A 22,459-nucleotide genomic window follows, 5' to 3' on the forward strand; every position below is an offset into this window, starting at 1 on the left:
AGCTCCTTATCTTAGACACAGTAAAATTTGAGAATAACTACATTGTGTATATGGTATATGGCATATGCATCATATACATACATTTGTACATATACAAAGAAGGGGCTATCTTCATTTTACAGATACTGAAGCTGAAGTTCAATATGATTAATATGCTCAAGGCCACACAGTTAGAAAATTGTAGCACTAGGATTTTACAAGTCTAACTCCAATGTGGCTTATGTAAAAACAAATTTCTAATAAAGAAAAATTAAAAGGGATGAGTTGGAACTCTAAAAACACTTTCCTTTTCACCATTCATTTTTTTCATTTTATGTTGCCTGGAACAATCTGTTTTTAAATGAAACACTGTATGACTCTAAGAAGCAACAGCAGCCATATCCATGTATAAACAGGTTCTAATCCATGTGGACAGGAGTTCAAATGGCATGCCTATCTCCAATTGAAGTTACAAGGCTTTTATGGAATGAAATGATAGATCAGTTGAGTAATATAGTATCTTGACATGAATTTCTATTTTCAGAAAATATATATCAAGAAGAGGCTATTTCCAGACAAAATAAAAAAGAAGTAATATTCAGAAAGCATTGTCTCATATTAAAACCCTTTTGAGAATAATTTGAGTATTGGTCTCATGGACGATCTATTTAAAAATACAAACATCTATGAATTAAACAACTCAATGTTTGCCCTTTCTTTACGAAGGCCAGAGCCCCTGCCAAATGGCTCAGTGCTGGGTTTCATGAGCGACATCAGGATCAGGAAGTCCCGTTTCATGCTCAGGGAGGTTATACTCAAGTGAAGCAGAAAGAGATAAGTCTGGAGTGATGATTATATAACCCAGGATGTAAGAAGGAAGAAAAAAGGAGAGGGAAGAAGGAAAAAGGGGGAAGGTAGAAGGAGGAAGAATGAAGAAGAAGGAGGAGAACGAGAAGGAGAAAGGAGAAGAAGAAAGAAAGGAGGAAAGAAGGAGAAGGAGAGGAAAAGGAGGAAGAGGGGGAAAAAAAGGAGGAGGACAGGGAAAATCAGAAGAACTAACAATTGTAGGAGTTGAGGGGTGGGGGGAAACAGGCATGTGTCTAAGGTCTTAGCAAAATCCCAGCAGAATCTGGAGTTCTGTGAAGATGGTTAGACTAGGGTGGGTGACAGTCAGGAGGGACCACTTACAGGGGGGAGGCCATGAGGGTCTGTGGGGCAGGGGAGGGTGATCTGAGCCCATGGAGAGGCAAGCACCCAGGCCAGCAGGAGATGGGGCTGGGTGTGGTCTCTGTCAGAACCCAGGGAGAGAGCTGGGATCCAGGCAGCCACTCTCTCTTCCCATCTCAACTCCTGCCAGCTCCTTCCCAGGAGTTCCTCCAGGAAGAGGGATCTGTGAGGGCAGACATGTGTAGACTACCCAGTGCAGCCTAGAAGGTGGAGACTGTGGGGGAATTTACTGCAGCATAGTCCCCAACCTGCTCCCAGGGAGGAGGTTTGAAGACTGAGTAGGAATTAGATAAAGAAAACAGAAAAGTGAGTCTCTGAGAAAAGTAAACAGGGTGAATGATGGTAGGAAGGTGACATGCTCCAGATCAGTTTTCACCCACCATTAGTGAAAAGTGTCTGTAAGGGAGCAGGAAGGAAGGCCCCACAGGAGATATTTTGTCCATCATGGACTTGATCCAGAAAGTCTCCATGGGGAGACTTTGAAAGGACATAAGCAGGAATCACATTATGCAAGGCCAGGACTAGAGAGCAGCAAATGAGGCATTCACTCAGACACAAAATTTGAGTGCCAAACCCTTGTAATCAAGATAACTTAATATGGTAATGCACTATTTTAAAAAATCAAAATTAATGCCAAAAGTACACTATGAATTAATTATCAATATTTGAATAAAGGCAGGATAAGTGCTACTGATCTTTCCTTTGTAAGTTGCATAGTTAAAATAGCACAGTGACTGTAGAAGACAGATTGGTATCCGGAGCAAGGAAGTTAAGGAATGCAAGTTTGAAGGTCCAGGCCTGTGCTGCCCCATACAGTAGCCACTGGCTACTTAGCACTTGAATTCTTAATATCGTCTCATCTTAATTAACTTAAGTTTTTAAAATTGATACACAACTCAGTGATTGGAAGACTGATATATGCTTGAAAACAATTTGGGTATGTGAATCTTTTTCCAGCTGAATTTTATTAAATCTAAAGATTAAGTATTTTCTTTGAAAATTTAGCATATGAATTGTGCTTGTAAGAGTAAAACATATGCTAGATTTTGAAAACTTCGATAAATAAAAGAGTTTGAACTACTTCATTAATAATTTTTATTTAATGTTTACATTGATTACATGTTAAAATGATACTAATTTGGGTATACTGGTTTCAATAAAATATATTTCCAAAATTAAATTCACCCCACTCTTCTTTTTTAATGTGGTTGCTAGAAAAAGTTAAATGCTGCATTGGCTCGCTTTCTGTTTCTATTGGTGGCATTGGGCTAGGTGGAAACCAGTGCAGTATGACTAAGATAGTGGCAGATGACAGGTGCACAGATGTATGGAACCTGGAAATGGAATCTGAGACCTTTGGCCAGGGTACCTCAGGCAGAACCTGAGATGGGGATCCTTACACAATCAATTTATGGGGGAGTCTCAGAACAATCCATGCAGAAGTGAGGAAAGCAAGTGAGGGCAGAAGAACCTGGGCACAAATGTGGTTTCATGGTAAGTCTGGTTTCAGCCTGCTCTCAGAGTAGATGTGGAGTTAAGTTCCACCAGAGGTTGTCCTGTCCAGGGGTGAGAGGGCTGGGCTGCCATACCTTCTAGCTCAGTCAGTATTGGCTTCAGGCCATGCAGGGGTGAGGAAATGTAATCCCCTAGGAACCTTACAGTTGACAGCTCAGCCAAGAGTTGTCCTCCAGAAAAGAGTGAAAGTGTGGGGATCACCAGCAATCAATCGCTGCAGCAAGCAGCTGATTAACAGGTGTGCCAGCCCCATAGTGCGGGCATAATAGCATCTCTTACAGTGGATGTGAGGTTAAGTGAAAGGAATGGTGCCCTGGTTTCCTACCTGGGAAATGTGTGAGATGATGGATCCATTTCTCAAAGAAGAACCATAGATGGAATTGCAAGCTTACCATAAAAAGTGAGGAACTTGTTTTGTATGTGTTAAGTCTGAGGTGCTTGTGAGCCATTACTGTGGGGATGTCCAGAAGGGCACTGGGCATAGAGGTCTGAACAAAGAGATGAAGGATGGAGGGAGAGTATCAGCAGGAGGTGGCCCTTAAAGCCAAAGGCTTGGATGAAGTAACATGGAAGAGGTATCCTGAGGAAGAGCAGAAACCTTAGGCCAGCACCTAAGGAATGCCGAAACTTACTGTGTGTGTGGAGGAAACAGAAAAGAGAAATTAGGAGAAAGTGGCCCCACAATAGCCAAGGGAAAAGGAGGTGTAATGGAGGAGGAAAGGCTCAATAGACCAGTGCCCAAAAAAAGTTAAGCGAGATGCAACAAAGAAAGCACTGGTAGGTTTGACAGAGAAGTTTCTGTGTCATGTGTGGTGGAAGCCATATTGCTGTGGCTGAGAAGTGGACAGAAGTATGGCAGACCCTGAAAGTCGCCAAATTCCACACTTGCTTTTTGTTTCTTCTTTATTATCAGAACCCTTATTTTATTCATGCAGCATAGGTCTATCCAACAACCTTGGTGATAAAGGAAAGCAACTGAGTGGGAGCAAGGTAGATATGTGTGGCCTAGATGAATTGCTGCAGTGAGGGCACAGTGACAAGAGATTGTATGTTTGGGCTCATTGTTTTGGGGTGGAGGAGACTTGAGGAATTAAGGTTGACACCCTTACCTACTAAAACCTGTTTGGAAAAATAACAAATGCTAGGTGGGTATTCTACCAGCCTGGTGTAAATGACTTTCTTTTTCCTGAAAATAAGATGAATCATGCTACCAATGAATAAAACACCTTTTGCCACCAAAGAGCCCCCTTATGGGTGCAATGCTCTCAGAGCATTTTTAGCTAAATACTTTTGTGACCCCTTGCTGTGCCTGTCTATTTCCAGAGCTCCTTGGTGAATCCCCTATGGACTCAAGAATCCTGGGTTTGTATCACTCACACTTTTCCCCCTGCTTCATTGGCCCCAGATTATAGCTCTGCTTCCATAAGAGTATGTGTGTTTTGTGATTGGAAAAGGACAGTTTCCTCATCTCTGGCCATTGTCTGATGTGCTGATAGAACCCCCTTTCCTGTGTGGGGAAATATCTTCCCTGTCCTTTGTGGTCCCCTGACTCTTTCAAAATAAATCACTGCAAAAAGACTAAAATTCTCCTATCTGCAACTCTGATACTGTCTGCTTGCCTCTCTATATTATTAAAAACACATTTATGCAGCTTCAAGGGAATAATGCTTCAAAATGCAGTTTCTGCTAGTTAATTGGACTGTATCCAAGTAACTGATGTAAATATTCCCCCATTCCCCTCCTTTTGGACATGTGTAATGGCTTAAATATGTAGAGTATTTCCTGCCCTCCAAAGACTCAATAAGCTGCATGCTGACTAGAGTATTCAGTGAAGGTCAGAGAAAACTTGGGCAGGAAAGAGACACCTGGATAGTTCATATTTATTTTTCATTTGACTACATATAAAATACTTATCTCTTCTGTTGTAGGCAGAAATTTCCAAAAGTCCTTTAAAAACATGTGTGTATTGGGGCGCCTGGGTGGCGCAGTCAGTTAAGCGTCCGACTTCAGCCAGGTCATGATCTCGCACTCCGTGAGTTCAAGCCCCGTGTCAGGCTCTGGGCTGATGGCTCAGAGCCTGGAGCCTGTTTCCGATTCTGTGTCTCCCTCTCTCTGACCCTCCCCCGTTCATGCTCTGTCTCTCTCTGTCCCAAAAATAAATAAACGTTGAAAAAAAATTTTTTTAAAACATGTGTGTAGCAAGTCTTCTCTGTTCAAACATTCTAAACATCTTTTTATGTTCAAAATGGAAATAAATAGACTTATACAGCTTAGAAGTCTCCATAGAATTGGTTAAAAATTTGACATAGAAAAGCACACTTCTCTCCCCACACCCACCTGTCATTTTACAGACTAATTCATTTCTACTATCTGTTCAGGTCTGCATAGTAAATTCAGCATAAGGTCAGATCCAGGCAGGCCTCTCCTTTGGGGAGAAAATAGTGTATGATTATACACATCAAATGTGTTGACCGCATAGGTATTGTTCTAAGCACTAGAACATTCAGGACATTGTTATAGGCATAGCAGTAAAACAAATAAGAGTTTCCATCCCTGTGAAACTCTCATGCTGGTGAGAAGACCATTATCAATGCCATATGGTGATAAATCTCAGAAAAAAAGCTGAAGCAGGAGCAGGATAACGGGGCTGGAGAGTGGAGGTAGGTTCCACTTTATAGAAGTCTGAATGAAAAAAGTAAGGAAAAGCCATGTGGAAGAGTAAGAGTCCTGCAGACCAATTAGCCTATTCACAAGAAATTCTGCTTGCAATTTGACGAGGCTCACAGACTATGGGGAAGCTTCTCCATGGATTCACAGGTTAAGAAACTCTCTTTGGAAGAGAAGGATTCTGTAATAGGCAGAATGGGTGGAATGGCAGGTGGAATGTTCTAATTCCTAGAATAGTGCTTTACCATTAGTAATGAAGTAGTGAAGCTCAAGATAGTGCTCCTCAACGATAACTTCAGAGAAGTCAATTGAAGGAAATGATGAAAGAAAAAGATGGCTGATGTTTAAGAAAATCACTAATAAAAAGACATTTGTACATTCCTGATAACTGAGTACAAGAGCTGTGTTCCAATGTACTGCTTTCAGCTTAAATCACTGAGGCATTTTTACCACATTTAACTATCCTGTTAAAATCAGGATTTTAATACTTGCCATCATCAGATGAGAAGCTAAGAAACAGCCTTTCTGTGGAAAATAACAATAATTGTGTACAAAGTAGAGAAATATTCAATTACATAATAACACTTGGGTAATAAAAATTTGTTTCTGGTTTAAAAAAAAAGAACCTCTCTTTTGTATTGACCCCAAACATTTCCTTGTAGTTCATCTGTCCAAAGAGCTATTGTGTCCCATAACTGTTCTTTTTTTTAATGTTTATTTATTTATTTTGAGACAGAGATGAGGGGAGGGACAGAGAGAGAGAAAGAATCCCAAACTGTCAGTGCAGAGCCTGAGGCAGGACTCGATTCCATGAATTGTGGGATCATGACTTAAGCCAAAATCAAGAGTTAGTGCTTAACTGACTAAGCCACCCAGGCACTCTAACATTTAATAATTCTTGACAAATGATTGAATAAGAATAGTTATGGGTGGCTCAGTCAGTGAAGCGCCTGACTCTTGATTTTGGCTCAGGTCATGATCCCACAGTTTGTGGGATTGAGCCCTGTCTGGGGCTTCATGCTAAGCATGGAGCTTGCTTTGAATTCTGTCTCTTCCTCTCTCTCTACCCCTCCCTTTCTAGTGCTCTCTCTTCCTCTCTCTCTCTCTCTCTCAAAATAAAGAAAGAAAGAGACTTAGGAGTGCCTGGGTGGCTCAGTTGGTTGAGCGTTCAACTTCAGCTCAGATCATGATCTCATGGTTCATGAGTTTGAGCCCCAAAGCCCTGCTTTGGTTCCTCTGTCCCCCTCTCTCTCTCTTTCCCTCATCCACTCACACTCTGTCTCTCTCTCAAAAATAAATAAACATTAAAAATAAATAAATAAACTTAAAAAAAAAGAATTATTAAATGTCAAATTAAAATGCCAGGCACTGGAATCACACTAAATAAAGGTGCACCCCACCAACTACCTCAAGGGTACACAGTCTAATGAGAAAGACAAACAAGTAAACAAACAAACACAAAACGCAAACACAAACACAAAAAATTATATGTAGTTTCAGGAGTACTAAGATGGAGTTTAGTCTCTGAATGGGAAGTCAGATTAATTCCCCAAGAAGAGTTAACTTTCATGCTCAGAAAAAAAAAAAAAAGGTAGTTGAGAAGCCAACAGAAGACAATCCTAATTCCATAGGGTTTAATAGGTGATTTTATTTAAAAGGATTGTTTCTTCATGTAATGTCTTTAGGCAGAAGATTAAACAAATTTTCTTTATGTAATATTTCATTGATATTTAATGTGATGTATACTATGAATTTCTAAGTGGAGAATTTACTACATGGTGTTTTTCAGACTTACTAGACTGAAAATACTTTCTTCACAGGGCATTGGTACTTACTGGGATGTGTTTGGTAGCAAATAACAGACAAGCCAAAGAAATATAAACAATAAGGGATTTGTTATCTCACTATGTATACCATGCTAGACTAAGAGATTCAGAACAATTTACCTACAGAGAACTAGAAAAGCTAGACAAAATATTTTTTATGAAGTCATAGGAAAGTTATGGGTCCAAAACCTGAGAGAAGAAAAAAACTCTGAGAAGTAAACCCTGCATTTGGAATAGCTTTTACCCCAGAGCACTTGGTGATTCTGGAATAGGCTACTGAGAGGCTGTAAATGTGAGTAGAACTTTCAAAGTGTCACAGGGCTTGGAGGAAACTGGAGTTTAGGGCTGGCCAAAAATGAGGGTTAGGTAACCAATTACTCTCCACTTGTATTAGGATCCTGAAGAGGTATATCCTAGGAATAAGGGTAAACTAGAAAGAAATAGACCAACAGGATCTTTTTTTTTTTTTTATTTTTCAAAGTGGTTATATTAATTTACACCTCTACCAGCAATGTGATCACATTGATTCACACTCCCTTCAAACTTGATGTTGCCAGACTTTGTCACTTTTATTAATAGTTGTACAATGATATCTCTGTGTGGTTTTGATTTACATTTTTCCAATAATGAGGTTGAGCTGTGTTTTATATTAATTAGCTGTATCTATTTCCTCTTCTGTAAAAGACCTGTTTGAATCTTTGGCACAGTTTTCTATTAGGTTACTTTTCTGTTTATTTGTTGGTAGGAATCTTTATACATTCCGCATGCTAATTCTTTGTGTTGTCATAACTTCTCCCACTTGTAAGTTTTAGTTTCTTTACAGTATGTTGATGACATGTTTTGATGATGCATTTTAATGTCTCTGAATTTGTAAATAACACCTTTTATATTAGTGTATTTTTGTATCTTGTTTAGAAAACTCTTCCCAATCTTAAGATCAGAAAGATTTTCACTTAACATTTTTTTCTAAAGGCTAAGGTTTGCTTTTGACATTTAAGTTTTTTTTAAGGTTATCATTTATTTTATTTTTTTATATATATATGAAATTTATTGTCAAATTGGTTTCCATACAACACCCAGTGCTCATCCCAAAAGGTGCCCTCCTCAATACCCATCACCCACCCTCTCCTCCCTCCCACCCCCCATCAGCCCTCAGTGTGTTCTCAGTTTTTAACAGTCTCTTATGCTTTGGCTCTCTCCCACTCTAACCTCTTTTTTTTTTTTTTCCTTCCCCTCCCCCATGGGTTCCTGTTAAGTTTCTCAGGATCCACATAAGAGTGAAACCATATGGTATCTGTCTTTCTCTGTATGGCTTATTTCACTTAGCATCACACTCTGCAGTTCCATCCACGTTGCTACAAAAGGCCATATTTCATTTTTTCTCATTGCCACGTAGTATTCCATTGTGTATATAAACCACAATTTCTTTATCCATTCATCAGTTGATGGACATTTAGGCTCTTTCCATAATTTGGCTATTGTTGAGAGTGCTGCTATGAACATTGGGGTACAAGTGCCCCTATGCTTCAGTACTCCTGTATCCCTTGGATAAATTCCTAGCAGTGCTATTGCTGGGTCATAGGGTAGGTCTATTTTTAATTTTCTGAGGAACTTCCACACTGCTTTCCAGAGCAGCTGCACCAATTTGCATTCCCACCAACAGTGCAAGAGGGTTCCCGTTTCTCCACATCCTCTCCAGCATCTATAGTCTCCTGATTTGTTCATTTTGGCCACTCTGACTGGCGTGAGGTGATACCTGAGTGTGGTTTTGATTTGTATTTCCCTGATGAGGAGCGACGCTGAACATCTTTTCATGTGCCTGTTGGCCATCCGGATGTCTTCTTTAGAGAAGTGTCTATTCATGTTTTCTGCCCATTTCTTCACTGGGTTATTTGTTTTTCGGGTGTGGAGTTTGGTGAGCTCTTTATAGATTTTGGATACTAGCCCTTTGTCCGATATGTCATTTGTGAATATCTTTTCCCATTCCGTTGGTTGCCTTTTCGTTTTGTTGGTTGTTTCCTTTGCTGTGCAGAAGCTTTTTATCTTCATAAGGTCCCAGTAATTCACTTTTGCTTTTAATTCCCTTGCCTTTGGGGATGTGTCGAGTAAGAGATTGCTACAGCTGAGGTCAGAGAGGTCTTTTCCTGCTTTCTCCTCTAAGGTTTTGATGGTTTCCTGTCTCACATTTAGGTCCTTTATCCATTTTGAGTTTATTTTTGTGAATGGTGTGAGAAAGTGGTCTAGTTTCAACCTTCTGCATGTTGCTGTCCAGTTCTCCCAGCACCATTTGTTAAAGAGACTGTCTTTTTTCCATTGGATGTTCTTTCCTGCTTTGTCAAAGATGAGTTGGCCATACGTTTGTGGGTCTAGTTCTGGGGTTTCTATTCTATTCCATTGGTCTATGTGTCTGTTTTTGTGCCACCAACAGGATCTTAAACTCAGACCTGAATTATCTCAAATCCTAATCAAATAAGGATGATTTTGAATACTTACTGCCTCTAGTGAAACCGACTACCAGAAGTAAAAATAAATCCCCCTTGGAGGAAGGTAACATCGGCAGGTGCCTTGAATTATCTCTATAATTTTCATACAAAATGTCCAGCACTCAATCACAAATAATCAGAACATAATAGACACAGTCAGATGGGATCCAGTAGTGGAGTTATCAGACATAGACTTACACAGGAAATATGTTAAATGTAAATAGAGCAAATGCTCCAGTTAAAAGCTAAGATTGTCAGACAAGATTTTAAAAATATGATATACTGCTTAGAAGAGACATATCCTAAATGTAAAGACACAGGAAGGTTGAAAGTAAAAGAAAGAAACAAATTATACCATGTAAACACAAACTAAAAGAGCTTGTCTACAGTAACTATATTTCATTTCAAACAAAGAATAATTTAAGGCAAAAATTATTACTAGAGTTATTTATTTTATAAACTTTCAATTCATGGAAAATATATAACAATTCAAAATGTGCATGTACTTACACATGCAGGCACACGTGCACACACACAGATGCACGCACACACGCACACACACACACACACACACGCACACACATCCCAAGCCTAGATGGCTTCCAGCAAATTCTGTCACACATTTAAAGAAGATATAATGCCAATCTCTCACAAAACCTTCTACCAAATATAAAGAGAAAGAAAACTTCTCTGTGAGCTTTTTAAGGCCAGTATAACCTTGATACCAAACCTGATAGGTGTCATAAGAAAGGAAAATTACAAATCAATCTCATGCATGAACAAAGATGCAAAAATCCTAAACAAAATATTAGCAAACTGAATCTAATCCAGAGCAAAGCTCTTACTCGCTTCAATTTTATGAAGCTGAGAGAGGTGAAGAAGCTGCAGAAAACAAGTTTGAAACAAGCGGAGGCTGGTTTGTGAGGTTTAAGGAAAGAAACCATCTTCATAACGTAAAAGTAAAAGGTGAAGGAGCAAGTGCTGATATGGATGCTGCAGCAATTTATCCAGAAAATCTAGTTAAGATAATTCATGAAGATGGCTATACAAAACAACAGATTTTCAGTATAGATGAAAGGAGAGCCTTTTATTGGATGAAGATGCTATTTTGGACTTTCAGAGCTAGAGAGAAGTCAATGCCTGACTTCAAAGCTTCAAAGTTTAGGCTGACTTTCCATGTTAGAACTGATGCAGTTGGTGATTTTAAGTTGAAGCCAGTGCTCATTTGCCATTCTGAAAATCCTAGGGCCCTTAAGAATTATGCTAAATCTACTCTGCCTGTGCTCTATAAATGGAAAAACAAAGCTGAAATGATAGCACATCTGTTTACAACATGGTTGACTGAATATTTTGAGCCCACTACTGCGACCTACTGTTCACGAAAAAAAAGATTTATTTCAAAATATTACTGCTCATTGACGATGCACCTGGTCATTCAAGAGCTCTGATGGAGATGAACAAGATTAATGTCATTTCTATGCCTGCAAACACACATCCATTCTGCAGCTCATGGATCAAGGAGTAATTTTGGCTTTTTCAAGTCTTCCCACTTAAGAAATACCTTTCAGGGGCTCCTGGGTTGCTCAGTCCATTAAGTGTCCGACTCTTGGTTTCAGCTTAGGTATTGATCTCACGACTCAGTTGAGTTCAAGCCCCACATTGGGCTCTGCACTGATGGTGCAGAGCCTTCTTGAGATTCTCTCTTTTTTCCCTCTCTCTGCATCTCTCTCTCTAAATAAATAAATAAACTTAAAATATAATAGCATCAAACTTTAAAAAAAAAGAAAAAAGAAAGAAAGACATTTCAGGTTCAGGCTAGAGTATCCAGTGAGGGAGGGAGGGAGGGAGCCATGAGCTCTTTGCTAGAAGACCAAAGACTAGATTGTAGGAAAAGCAAATAGAAGACATGTTTTGAAAATGTGTATTAATGGTATTTCATCAGTTTGTAAGACATGAGTCTGAAATAGCTAGCAGCTTGGTTCTCGAAAAATCTCTGAACCATGTGCAGCTCCTTGGGTAAGTGGGTCAGGACCCCATCATGAGACAGGTGGAAGGGAAAAACCCAGTCACAATATTTTATCTATCAGTATTCTGGCCAAGCCTCAGAGATGTGGCATAGCAGTATATGAAAAAGAGGTCCCAAATTTATATGGAAAGGAAAGTAGACTAAGATATGACTGAATTGCTGTGATCCCATGATCAAACTTGAACAGATGAGGAGTTGCTTCTTATGGATGAGCAAAGAAAGTGGTTTCTTGAGATGGAGTCTATTCCTGGTGAAGATTGTTGGAACAACAGCAAAGGATTTAGAATATTCCATAAGCTTAGTTGATAAGGTATTGATGGGATTTGAGAAAACTGACTTCAATTTGGAAAAAAGTTCTACTGTGGGTAAAATGCTATCATACAGCATTACATGCTACAGAGAAATCAGCTGTGAAAGGAGTTGCTCAATGAGGCAATCTTCTTGTTTGTCTTAAGAAATTGCCACAGCCACCCTGACCTTCAGCAACCACCACCCTGATAAGTCGGCCACCATCAACATTGAGGCAAGACCCTCCAGCAGCAAAAGGGTTAGGCTTGCTGAAAGCTCACATGATGGTTAGCACTTTTATCGATAAAGTATTTTTTAATTGGGGTATGTATATTGTTTTTCTAGACATAATGCTACCGTACACTTACTATACTATACTGTAGTGTACAATGTATGTATAATTTTTTTAATACAGGGAAACCAAATAATTCATTTGACTCACTTCATTGTGATATTCACTATTTATTTATTTATTTATTTATTTATTTATTGCAGTAGTCTGGATCTGAACCCACAGAATCGCTGAAGTATGTACTAGATGAAATTAATGGCAAATTGGGCATTACAGAATAGAAATTAGTAAACTTGAAGATATAGCTATAGAAACTATCCAAAATGGAATGAAGAAAAAGAAAAGAGTGAAAATCAATGAACAGAACTTCAGTGAACTATAGGACAATATCAGGTCATATGTATATTTTGAGCCTCCAAAGGGGATGAGACTGGGGAGACTGAAAAACCTTTCGAAGAAATAATAGATGAAAGCTTTCTAAATTTGGTAAGATAATAAACTTACACACACAAGAGGCTCAATGAACTCCAAGAATAAGAAACAAGAAAACGTTGCAAATTTGTTAAAACCAGTGTTAAAAAACATGCACAAACACTCATAAACATCCATGTACCTGAAAAAACACCCACTGCATTGTACTGGGGTTTATTTTCAGATTTGCCATAAATTCCTGATCCTAAATTGAGGAGTTCCAAAAGTTGAATCCTCTTCTAGCTGTCACACAAGCTGGAGTGTCAGGTATCTGGGACTGAGTACTCAGGGGTCACTCAACACATTTCTCCATTTTTCTCCGTGTTGGTAGAGCACTCAGGGTCCATCTGGTGTGTATAAGGTAATTGGCAACATCCATTTCTGAAATAGGTTTGTCTAAAGGGGATGAAGAGCAACTACTCCCCTAGTGCCACGGGACAAGTCTGATCTGCTGACAGAGCACTGATGAGCAGTGAGGCATCTGAGTCATTCAGATGAGACTCTCTAGTATCCAAGACATTTTATGTTGACATATCTAGGGGCACTCAATAAACCACTTCCATCTTTCCCTCTGAGTTTGCTGAGCCATAAATTTGACCTATTTGCAGAATAGTGGGAGAGTGCTCACCTGAATGCTCATTCATGTGTCTTAGACACCCATGGGGTCAGTGTGAGGCCTCCTCATGACGCCCTACAAATGTTCGTTCAGGTCACAAACTTCTCTGCTACTGTTTGCCTGCTGCCATGGAGATTTCTTCCCTGATCCAGTGGGATACAAGAGGTCTCACCCGTGAAGACCAGTGGCTCAATGTTTAATGAGAAAGGGAAAGGGAAAAGAGTATCAGGATCCAGCTCTCCAAAAAGCCCCCGGAGAGGTAGTCCAATTAATAAAAGATTGCAAAACACCTAAATCAGTGTAATGGGCTCTCTTGAGAGCTGCTGCTTATCAATAGCAAATGGTCTCATGTTCAAAACAAAATATTTGAATGCTAAAGCTTACACCACCACTGCTATCTTGGATAAAGCCCAGGTTGAGTGAGACGCCCTAAAAATGGAAGTTGCTGCTCACAAAAGAGGTCACTCGGGACCACCAGGAGCTCATCCTATAAACACCAAAAAGGAAGAAAAGGAGATGAAATGTTTAGGGACAGACAGGAGGCAAAAAATAAAGGGAAGAAAAGGAAAATTTTTACCACTTAGAATAAACCATTCTAAAAGATTTGATTAGAAGGAAGGAGAAGGGCTAAAGAGAATGAAATAATTATTCTAAGACAGGGACCTCTCTCTCCTGGGGAGAGCCTGCTGCCTAGAGACAACCCCTTTTCTTCCTATCAGCTAGAGACAGCCAGAGACAGACAGAACCTGAGGCTTCAGGTGGCTAACATCCTAAAACACACACACACACAAATCCTAAATATGGCAGGGAAGAGCGAATTAAATAAATTATATATAAATACAAATACAATAAAATGATTAAAACAAAGATGCATAATTTGACTCAACTGAAATCTAGAATTTGTATACTAAAATAATTTACACAAAAGATTAAAAGGCACTGATTGTGCCTCTACAACATAGGTTCTAAATTAAATTTAGCATTTGCTACAGTGCACCAGTTGACATAACCTCACAAACTCAATCAATCCTGGGGCTCAAATTACACCTGTGAATCCCACAAAATTTAAATTTTGTATCACATATAATCTTAGGAAAGTAGCCAATGCAAAATAGAGAAAAAATAGGTATACCTCACTTAACAGCCTTGCCTAAATTTCCCACATTTATAGAATGGATTACTGCTCCCCTTAAGTTAAAATAGTTAATATGACCCAACGTAAAGGAATTGTTTGAGAAAACAAAGCCTTCAAATACTAACATTTAATCCTTGATCCTTAATCATTAATAAAGGGGTGATCATCTCCACCACTTCTCTGTGTGACAGCCCAATTGTGCCTGTTGTTTTTTTTTTTCTTTTGGTTTGTTTTAAATGTTTATTTATTCATTTTGAGAGAGAAAGCATGAGAAGGGGAGGGGCATAGAGACAGGGAGAGAACCCAAGCAGTCTCTGAGCTGTCAGCGCAAAGCCCAATGAGGGCTCTCTCTCACAATCTTGTGAGATCGTGACCTGTGTGGAAATCAAAAGTTGAAGGCTTAACTGACTGAGCCACCCAGGCACCCTGTGCCTATTGTTAAACCTAGAAAAAAATAAATTGTGGCTCATGGGACAACTACAACCTGAATGCTGTGGTTCCCAGTTCTTAAAGCCCCATTCCCAATAGCCAATATTATTAAAATTACTGATTTTGTCCAATCAACAACCTATCAATATTTTGCTCTTATGGATTTGGTTAATATATTGTGTTCAATACCTGTTTCAACAGCCTCTTAGCTGCAATTTGTCTTTGTCTCTGAAGGGCTACAATACACCTTTCTCTACCCATGGTGTCTCCACCACTGCACACAACCTTCGCAGACAAGGTATTCATTGCACGCGCCTTTCTCCAAGAGCACAGGTATGACATTACATTGAGGACTTCCTCCTCCAAGACCATTTGACACACTCATTACAGTTGCACAACTCTAATATTCATTCATTCTTTGGGGTTCTGGTGGCAACACTTCCTCATTTACAAATTTTACTTCAAATTAAAATCAAAAGACACTCCTATTAGTGCCCTCAAAACCCTTCACTCTTGAGGCTCTGGCAACTTCTTTTCCAGTCTCCTGGAGTCTCAAGTTCACTTAAATGGCCAAAATTGTCCAAGGGCATTTAATTCAAGAAACTGCCCCTCTTGACCTCATGTTCTACCCTTAAAACTACAAATATCTACATACTGGACTTTCCTGAAAATAGGGACTCTCATAGACCCTGAGCCTGTGACTCTCCATTTTGTTGCCCATTGTGCTTTGGGTCATGGAAACAGCACAGCAACTGAGGTCTCCTTGAGATAGGATGGAGCTAAACATGGCCCCTCTGGCATATTCCATGTGCAGGAGGGGGTGGTCTTCCTTGTCCTCAGTGTCTTTCTAGAGGAGTCACCCATTCCCCAGACTCCTCAGCTACCTAGGGCATCCCTTGGGATTAACTGAGTGAACAACAATGGGAGTTCATGAACCATACAAGTGACAGTGCTAACCACCAGCAGAATGTGCTACGTTCCCCTCAGCCAGGATGTCCATAATAAGGACAGGACTCCAAAACAACACACTAGACCAAACTTCAGGCAGTCATCTTAGTACCAGATGCCCCAGCCAACAAGTGTCCCCATCTTCACATTTATTATAAACTGCTGGGTCATTACCTAAAAGTTGTCCCCTTCAGGGTAAAGAACCTGGGAATCTCTTACCTCACAGATACACAAAATTATAAATCAAAATGGCATATGTCTTTACATGTACTAAGGCCACAATACTAAGCTTTGCCAGGACACTCCTTATTCCTTTCAGAGTTACAGACATTACTAATAGTAACCAAGACACACATTTCACTTCTCAAAAACAATGCTGTGCTCTTTGAAAAGGCCTTCACTAGAACTTTCATGTTCCTAATAGGTCCCAGATCATGAGTTAAATTAGGAGACATACTGGTCTTCTTGAACAACTCCTCTGTAAATCCAGTCTGGCAAATAGACCTCTCAATAGGTCTCTATCTTGCCCTGGGTCTTAATCTCTCTTAATTTTAGGCTCTTTCACTGACCCATACCTCACACCAAATTTAAAAACTTTCTCACTGCCCTTTTTTATATTTAAAGAGGGATATATCTTGACTCCATGTATATTAAGACTCAATATATATTAATAGTGTCTACTCCTATATAAAATTTCAATCTTGTCCCCATCCCATAAGAGAACTCATAAAACAAGATGTCCTGTGGTAGCTGGTTCCAGTCAAGGTTAACTGAGCTACTCAAAATTGTTTTCATGGATCCAGGCTCCTTTTGTCTTCTGTTTTTGTGCTTAGGCTTGTTCCCTCATGGTTGCAAGATGGGTATCACATCAGTTTGTTCCAAAATGTCAGAGACAAGGGACAGTCTTATGACTTTTTATTAGGGACTAAAACCTTTCTCAGAAACCCCTAAATAGACTTCCCTGTATTTCATCAACCAGCATTGGGTCACATGTCTGTGGTGGACAGAATAACTAATGCCACCTGCCCCCAAAGATGTCTACATCCTCATTTCCAGAACCTGTGGCAAGGTGCTTGGCAGATGTGATTAAGGATCTGGAAGTGGGAAGATTATCCTTATTATCCAGTGGGCTCTATATAATCACAAAAGTTCTTAAAGAGGAAAGCAGGAGGGTCCAAGTTCTTCACACGTTGGAGCTGAAACCTTTTCTTCAGCCTTTGAACAAGTATGGTTCAAGAGACATCTCAAATAATGTGTGAAGTTAGTAACTTCCCTTCCAGTTCATAGTTGTTCTCTGGGATCTATGGAAATAAATGAAAGCCCCCGTCACAAGAATAAGTAGAAGCTATCTACTCAGAACTTGCTGGAGCAAGGGAGTCAGCACTACTACGGGCCTCTGACACACTCATGAGCAGCCAGAGGAGGGAGAAAGTTAAAAAAAAAAAAAGGATAATCCAGTTTGGAAGTTGGTGGTGTTAGGAAGCTGGAGCAGCCTGTTGGAAGCAGGCCAATCATGATTGGTTGGGGGAGCATATTTGGCTTTCTCCGGTTGGTCATAAATGGAGGTAGGAACAAAGATAGGGAAGCTGAGAGTCACTGACCAAGTCCTGGCTGTTCTGAGCCATGGCTGTAGAGGTCATGGCTTAAAGGGCTGGCTACTGCAGAGGGAGTGGGTCAGAGTTCTGTGGTCATCTATGGTCTGCTGTCCATTGTATGTTCAGCCTCTCAGGGTTTACTTCTCACTGTTGCCTCTCATCTCAGCTGCCTATTGTCACAGAATTTTGCATTCCTTAAGCTCACAGGGGCCCCCAGATCCTGGCATAAGGATTATGAGGTGGCCTAGGAGCTGGGCAGAGTCAGGAGGGAAGGAGGAAAGTTGGAACCAATGATTTGTTTGGAGGGTTGTAGCCAGATACTTCCAGAAACTGGAAGAATTAAAAACTGGATAATTATTAACAATTTGGACAAGGTGACATGATCCAATCCAATCTGCAGGTAGGGACCAAAAATGGTTTTTACACTGTATGTGTGAGGTGGGGGGAAAGGGAGCAGAAAGGTGGTCTTCACCAAACAAGGCATAATGTGCATATCCTTCAGTTACCATCATTTATAGAGTTACAATGAATGGAGTTAGGATCTAATAACCTAGAAGAGTGTGCTATATAGACAATGCATAGTTATCCGCTAAACCACAAAATTTTTCTCTGTATCTCCTTGAAAGGGATGTCCCAAAAGTAGTTTTTTGTTGGAAGGAAGACAAGTAAATGGAGTGCAGGATGAGGAGGAAGATGCAGGAAAAGGCTGCCACAGGATACAATAAGTTTACATGTCTACATTACTTATTGGGCACCCATAGGGTGTAGAGAAGTCTGGATTATACCCTGCTGGAGAAGTGGAAGGAATTCCCAGCTAAGGAACCTCAGCCACTAGAAACCCAAAGAGAAGGGGTTTCGGTCTCTTGCTAATGCTTCTGTTCATTTTAAGTGTGGGGATTCACTGCCAACGTTTATGGATGAAATATAAGGAAATTTAAAGCTTCAGACAATTGCTAACGAAGACTATTTGTTGCATTAATAACACAAAGGTAAATGTTATAGGAAATATCTCCTGTTAGCATGCCAGTTTAGCCCTGGATAATTAAAGAAATTGCAACAATCTGTGGTAGGAAATCACTGTTAAAAGTCATTAAAATGTACTTTTATCTTCCTCAATCTCACAAGCAGGAAGAGCAACTTCAGTTTTGTGTGGATTGGTTGTTTTCATAGAGCAGTTGGAGTAAAGGTGAGGCAGAGAAGAATAGGAGTGCTTTCTGTTCTAGCAGTGTTTGCAAAGAACTCTCACAAAAATGACTTTGTTGGTCATCTTCTAGGTTTGATGTCAGAACAATATACAACCTTATCCACTCAAATCTCTGTGGTTAGAGGTATACTTCTAGATTTCCGGAAATTTTACCTTCATATTTTTTTTTACATTTTCTAGTACACATTATAAACTTCTTATTAACACGAACCAAGTCTTTTACTTCCAGAGTAATCTAGTCATACAACCAATCACTCCACATTGTCCAGGCTGTTGTAAATATTTTAGGCTTTATGGGCCCATACGGTCTGTGCTGCATATTCCTTTAAAAATTTTTAACAGTAGTTTGCAGATCCCTATCTTATCCCAAATACCCCTCTTGCCCCTTTTCAGTTACTCACAGATTTCATCTCCCAGCCCCAAACAAACATTAATCTACTTCCTGCCTCCATAGTAGGGGTCTACAAACTACTATCATGGGCCAGATCTAGCCTGTGGCCTGTTTTTGTAAATAGTTTCTTGGAAACACAAACCGTGCCCATTCATTTACATTACAGTATACCACAGCTTTCTCCCAACAACTGCAGAGCTTCGTTAAAAGAGAGACTGTATGGCCGACAAAGCCTAAAATATTTACTGCATTGCCCTTTACAGAAAATTTTTGCTGACCTCTGTCCATGCACTTGCCTTTTCAAAGGCCATTTCATATGCATAGAATCACACAATATATACTCTTCTGAATCTGACCTCTTTCATTCAGCATACAGTTTTTGAGGTTCATTCATATTGTATCATGTATAAGAAGTTCATTCCTTTTTATTGCTGAATATTCCATTGTAAGGATACACCACATTTTGTTTATCTGTTCACAGTTGATAGATATGTGGATTGCTTCCACATTTGAGCTGCTATGAATAATGCTGTGAACACTCACATACAAGTCTTATGTGTGGACATATGTTTTCATTTTTCTTGGGTAGACCCTTAGGAGTAGATTTTATGGGTCATATGGTAAATTTATGTCTAACATTTTACGAAAATGTCAAGCTGCTTTCCAAACTGGCTATGCTGCTTTGCATTCTCAGGAGCAACATATGAGGGCTCTCTCTTCACCATGTCCTCCCCAACACTTGTCTGTTCATTTTGGTTATGCCATTCTAGAGGATGAAAAGTGGTACTGTGTTATGGTTTTAAACTGGATTTCCGAATGACTAATGATGATGATTTTTTTCCTGTGCTTTTTAGCCATTTGTATGTCTTCTTTTGTAAACCTCTGTTCAAATACTTTGCCGATTTGTAAACTGGATTGTTTGCCTCATTGAGTTTTAAGAGTTCTTTGTATATTCTGGATACACGTCATTTGCCACAAATATGATTTGCAAATATTTTTCCCATTTTGTAGACTATTAATTTCTTTAACCAGTGTCTTTTAATGCACAAAATTTTAAATTTTGTTAAAGTCCAATTTATCAATCATGTTTTACTGGATGAATGAGTTTGGTATCATATCTAAGAAATCTTTGACTAACCCAGGGTCATGAGGACTTTTCCCTATGTTTTCTTCTAAAAGTGTTATAGTTTCAGTTCTTAAATTAGGTCTTGAATCCATTTTGAGTTAATTTTTGCATATGGTGTAAGATAAGGGTCAAAATTGCACCATCACCATTTGTCAAGAAGACTACCCTTTCCCTATATATTGTGGCATCTCTCTTGAAAATCAATGGACTTAAATATGAGTTTATTTTTGTACTCTACATTCTCTCCCATTGATCTGTATGTCTATGCTCATGCCACACTGTCTTAATTACTATATATTTATAGCAAATTTTGAAATCAAGAAGTGTTAAATCCTCTCACTTTGTTCTTTTAAAAATTTGCTGCTGGGTCCTTTGCAGTAATATATAAATTTTAGGATCAGTTTGTCAATTTCTGCGAAGAAAGCTTACTGAAATTTCTATGGGGATTGCATTGAATCTATAGACCATTTGGGGGTAAGTTGTGATCCTAATATTGAGTATCTCAATATATGAACTTGAAATGCCTCTTTCCTTAGGTCTTTTTCTCAGCAATATCTTGAAATTTTCAATGTACAAACCTTAGGGTTTTTGTTTGCTAAACTTATTCCTAAGTATTTTATTTGTGAACTGAATTTTTTTTTTTTTTCTCAACGTTTTTTATTTATTTTTGGGACAGAGAGAGAGCATGAACGGGGGAGGGGCAGAGAGAGAGAGGGAGACACAGAATCGGAAACAGGCTCCAGGCTCTGAGCCATCAGCCCAGAGCCTGACGCGGGGCTCGAACTCACGGACGACGAGATAGTGACCTGGCTGAAGTCGGACGCTTAACCGACTGCGCCACCCAGGCGCCCCCTGAATTTTTTCTTAATCCCATTTTTGAATTGTTCATTGATAGTACATAGGAAGACAACCTACTTTTTGTATATTGATCTTGTATCATGTAACTGCTGAACCTACAATTTTTTATGGGTGTGAATATTTTAGAATTTTCTATATATAGTTGTGTGCAAATAAAAGACTGTTTCACTCATTCTTTTTCAATGTGGGTGTCTTTCTCTTCTTTTCCTTGCTTGATTACACTGGTTACAACCTCCATTATAACATTAAATAGAAGTGGGGAGAGTGAATATCTTTGTCTTATTCCTGATTTTATCTGTCTTTATTAAGTATGATGTTAGCTGTTGGTTTTTGCAGATGCCTTTGATCAGGCTGAAGAGGTTCCCTTCTATTCCAGGTTTGTTGAGTTTTATCATGAGAGATGTGAGATTTTATAAAACACTTTGTCTATTGCAGTGATCATGTGGTTTTTCCTTTTATTAATATGGTGAGTGATATTAATTTTATTTTCAGATGTTAAACCACCTTTGCATTACTGGAATAAATCCTACCTAATTGTGGTATATAATCTTTTTTATATGCTGCTGGATTCTGTTGGCTAGTGTTTTGTTGGAGATTTTTGGAATTATATTCATGAGATACTGGTTTTCTTTACTTGTGATGTCTTTTCCTGGCTTTGGTATCAGAGTCTCATAGAAGGAGATGGGAAATACTCCCTCCTTCTCTACTTTGTAGAAGAGTTTATGAAGGATTGGTATTGTTTCTTCCTTAAATATTTTTCACAGAAATCACCAGTAAAGCCATCTGGGCCTGAGTTTCTCTTTGTGGACAGATTTTTAAGTACTTATTCGATTTTTTTTTACTATTCAGATTCCCTATTTTTTTAAGTCAGTTTCAGTATTTTGGGTCCTTTTTGTCTGAATACAAATTGTTCCTTAACAGAAAATTGTTCGTATTATTCCTTTACAATCCTTTTTTTTTTTTTTTTTTTTGGATAGTGAGTTCGTCTTTCATTCATTTTGCTAAGTTATCTTTTTTTCATCATCTAGCTAACAGTTTGTCAATTTTGTTGATCTTTTCAAATAATCAATTTTTTATTTTGATTTTCTCTATTGTTTCTGTCTTCTATTTCTTTTTCATTCTTATTTTCTTCTTTCTTTTTGCTTTGGGTTTAATATGCTTATTCTTCCCCAGTGCCTATGCCCCTCTAGCTTCTTAAGTGGAATCTTAGGTTATTGACTAGAGATCTCCTTTTTATTTTTTCTTTCCCAATATAGGTTTTTATAGCTATACATTTCCCTCTAAGTACTGCTTTTGCTTCATCCCACACATCCTGATGTGTTTTTATTTTCATTTAGCTCAAAATATTTTGATTTTCCTTGTCATTTCTTTTTTGACCCATGG

The sequence above is a fragment of the Prionailurus viverrinus genome, chromosome D3, assembly GCF_022837055.1.
Source record: "Prionailurus viverrinus isolate Anna chromosome D3, UM_Priviv_1.0, whole genome shotgun sequence".
NCBI classification, from domain to species: domain Eukaryota; kingdom Metazoa; phylum Chordata; class Mammalia; order Carnivora; family Felidae; genus Prionailurus; species Prionailurus viverrinus.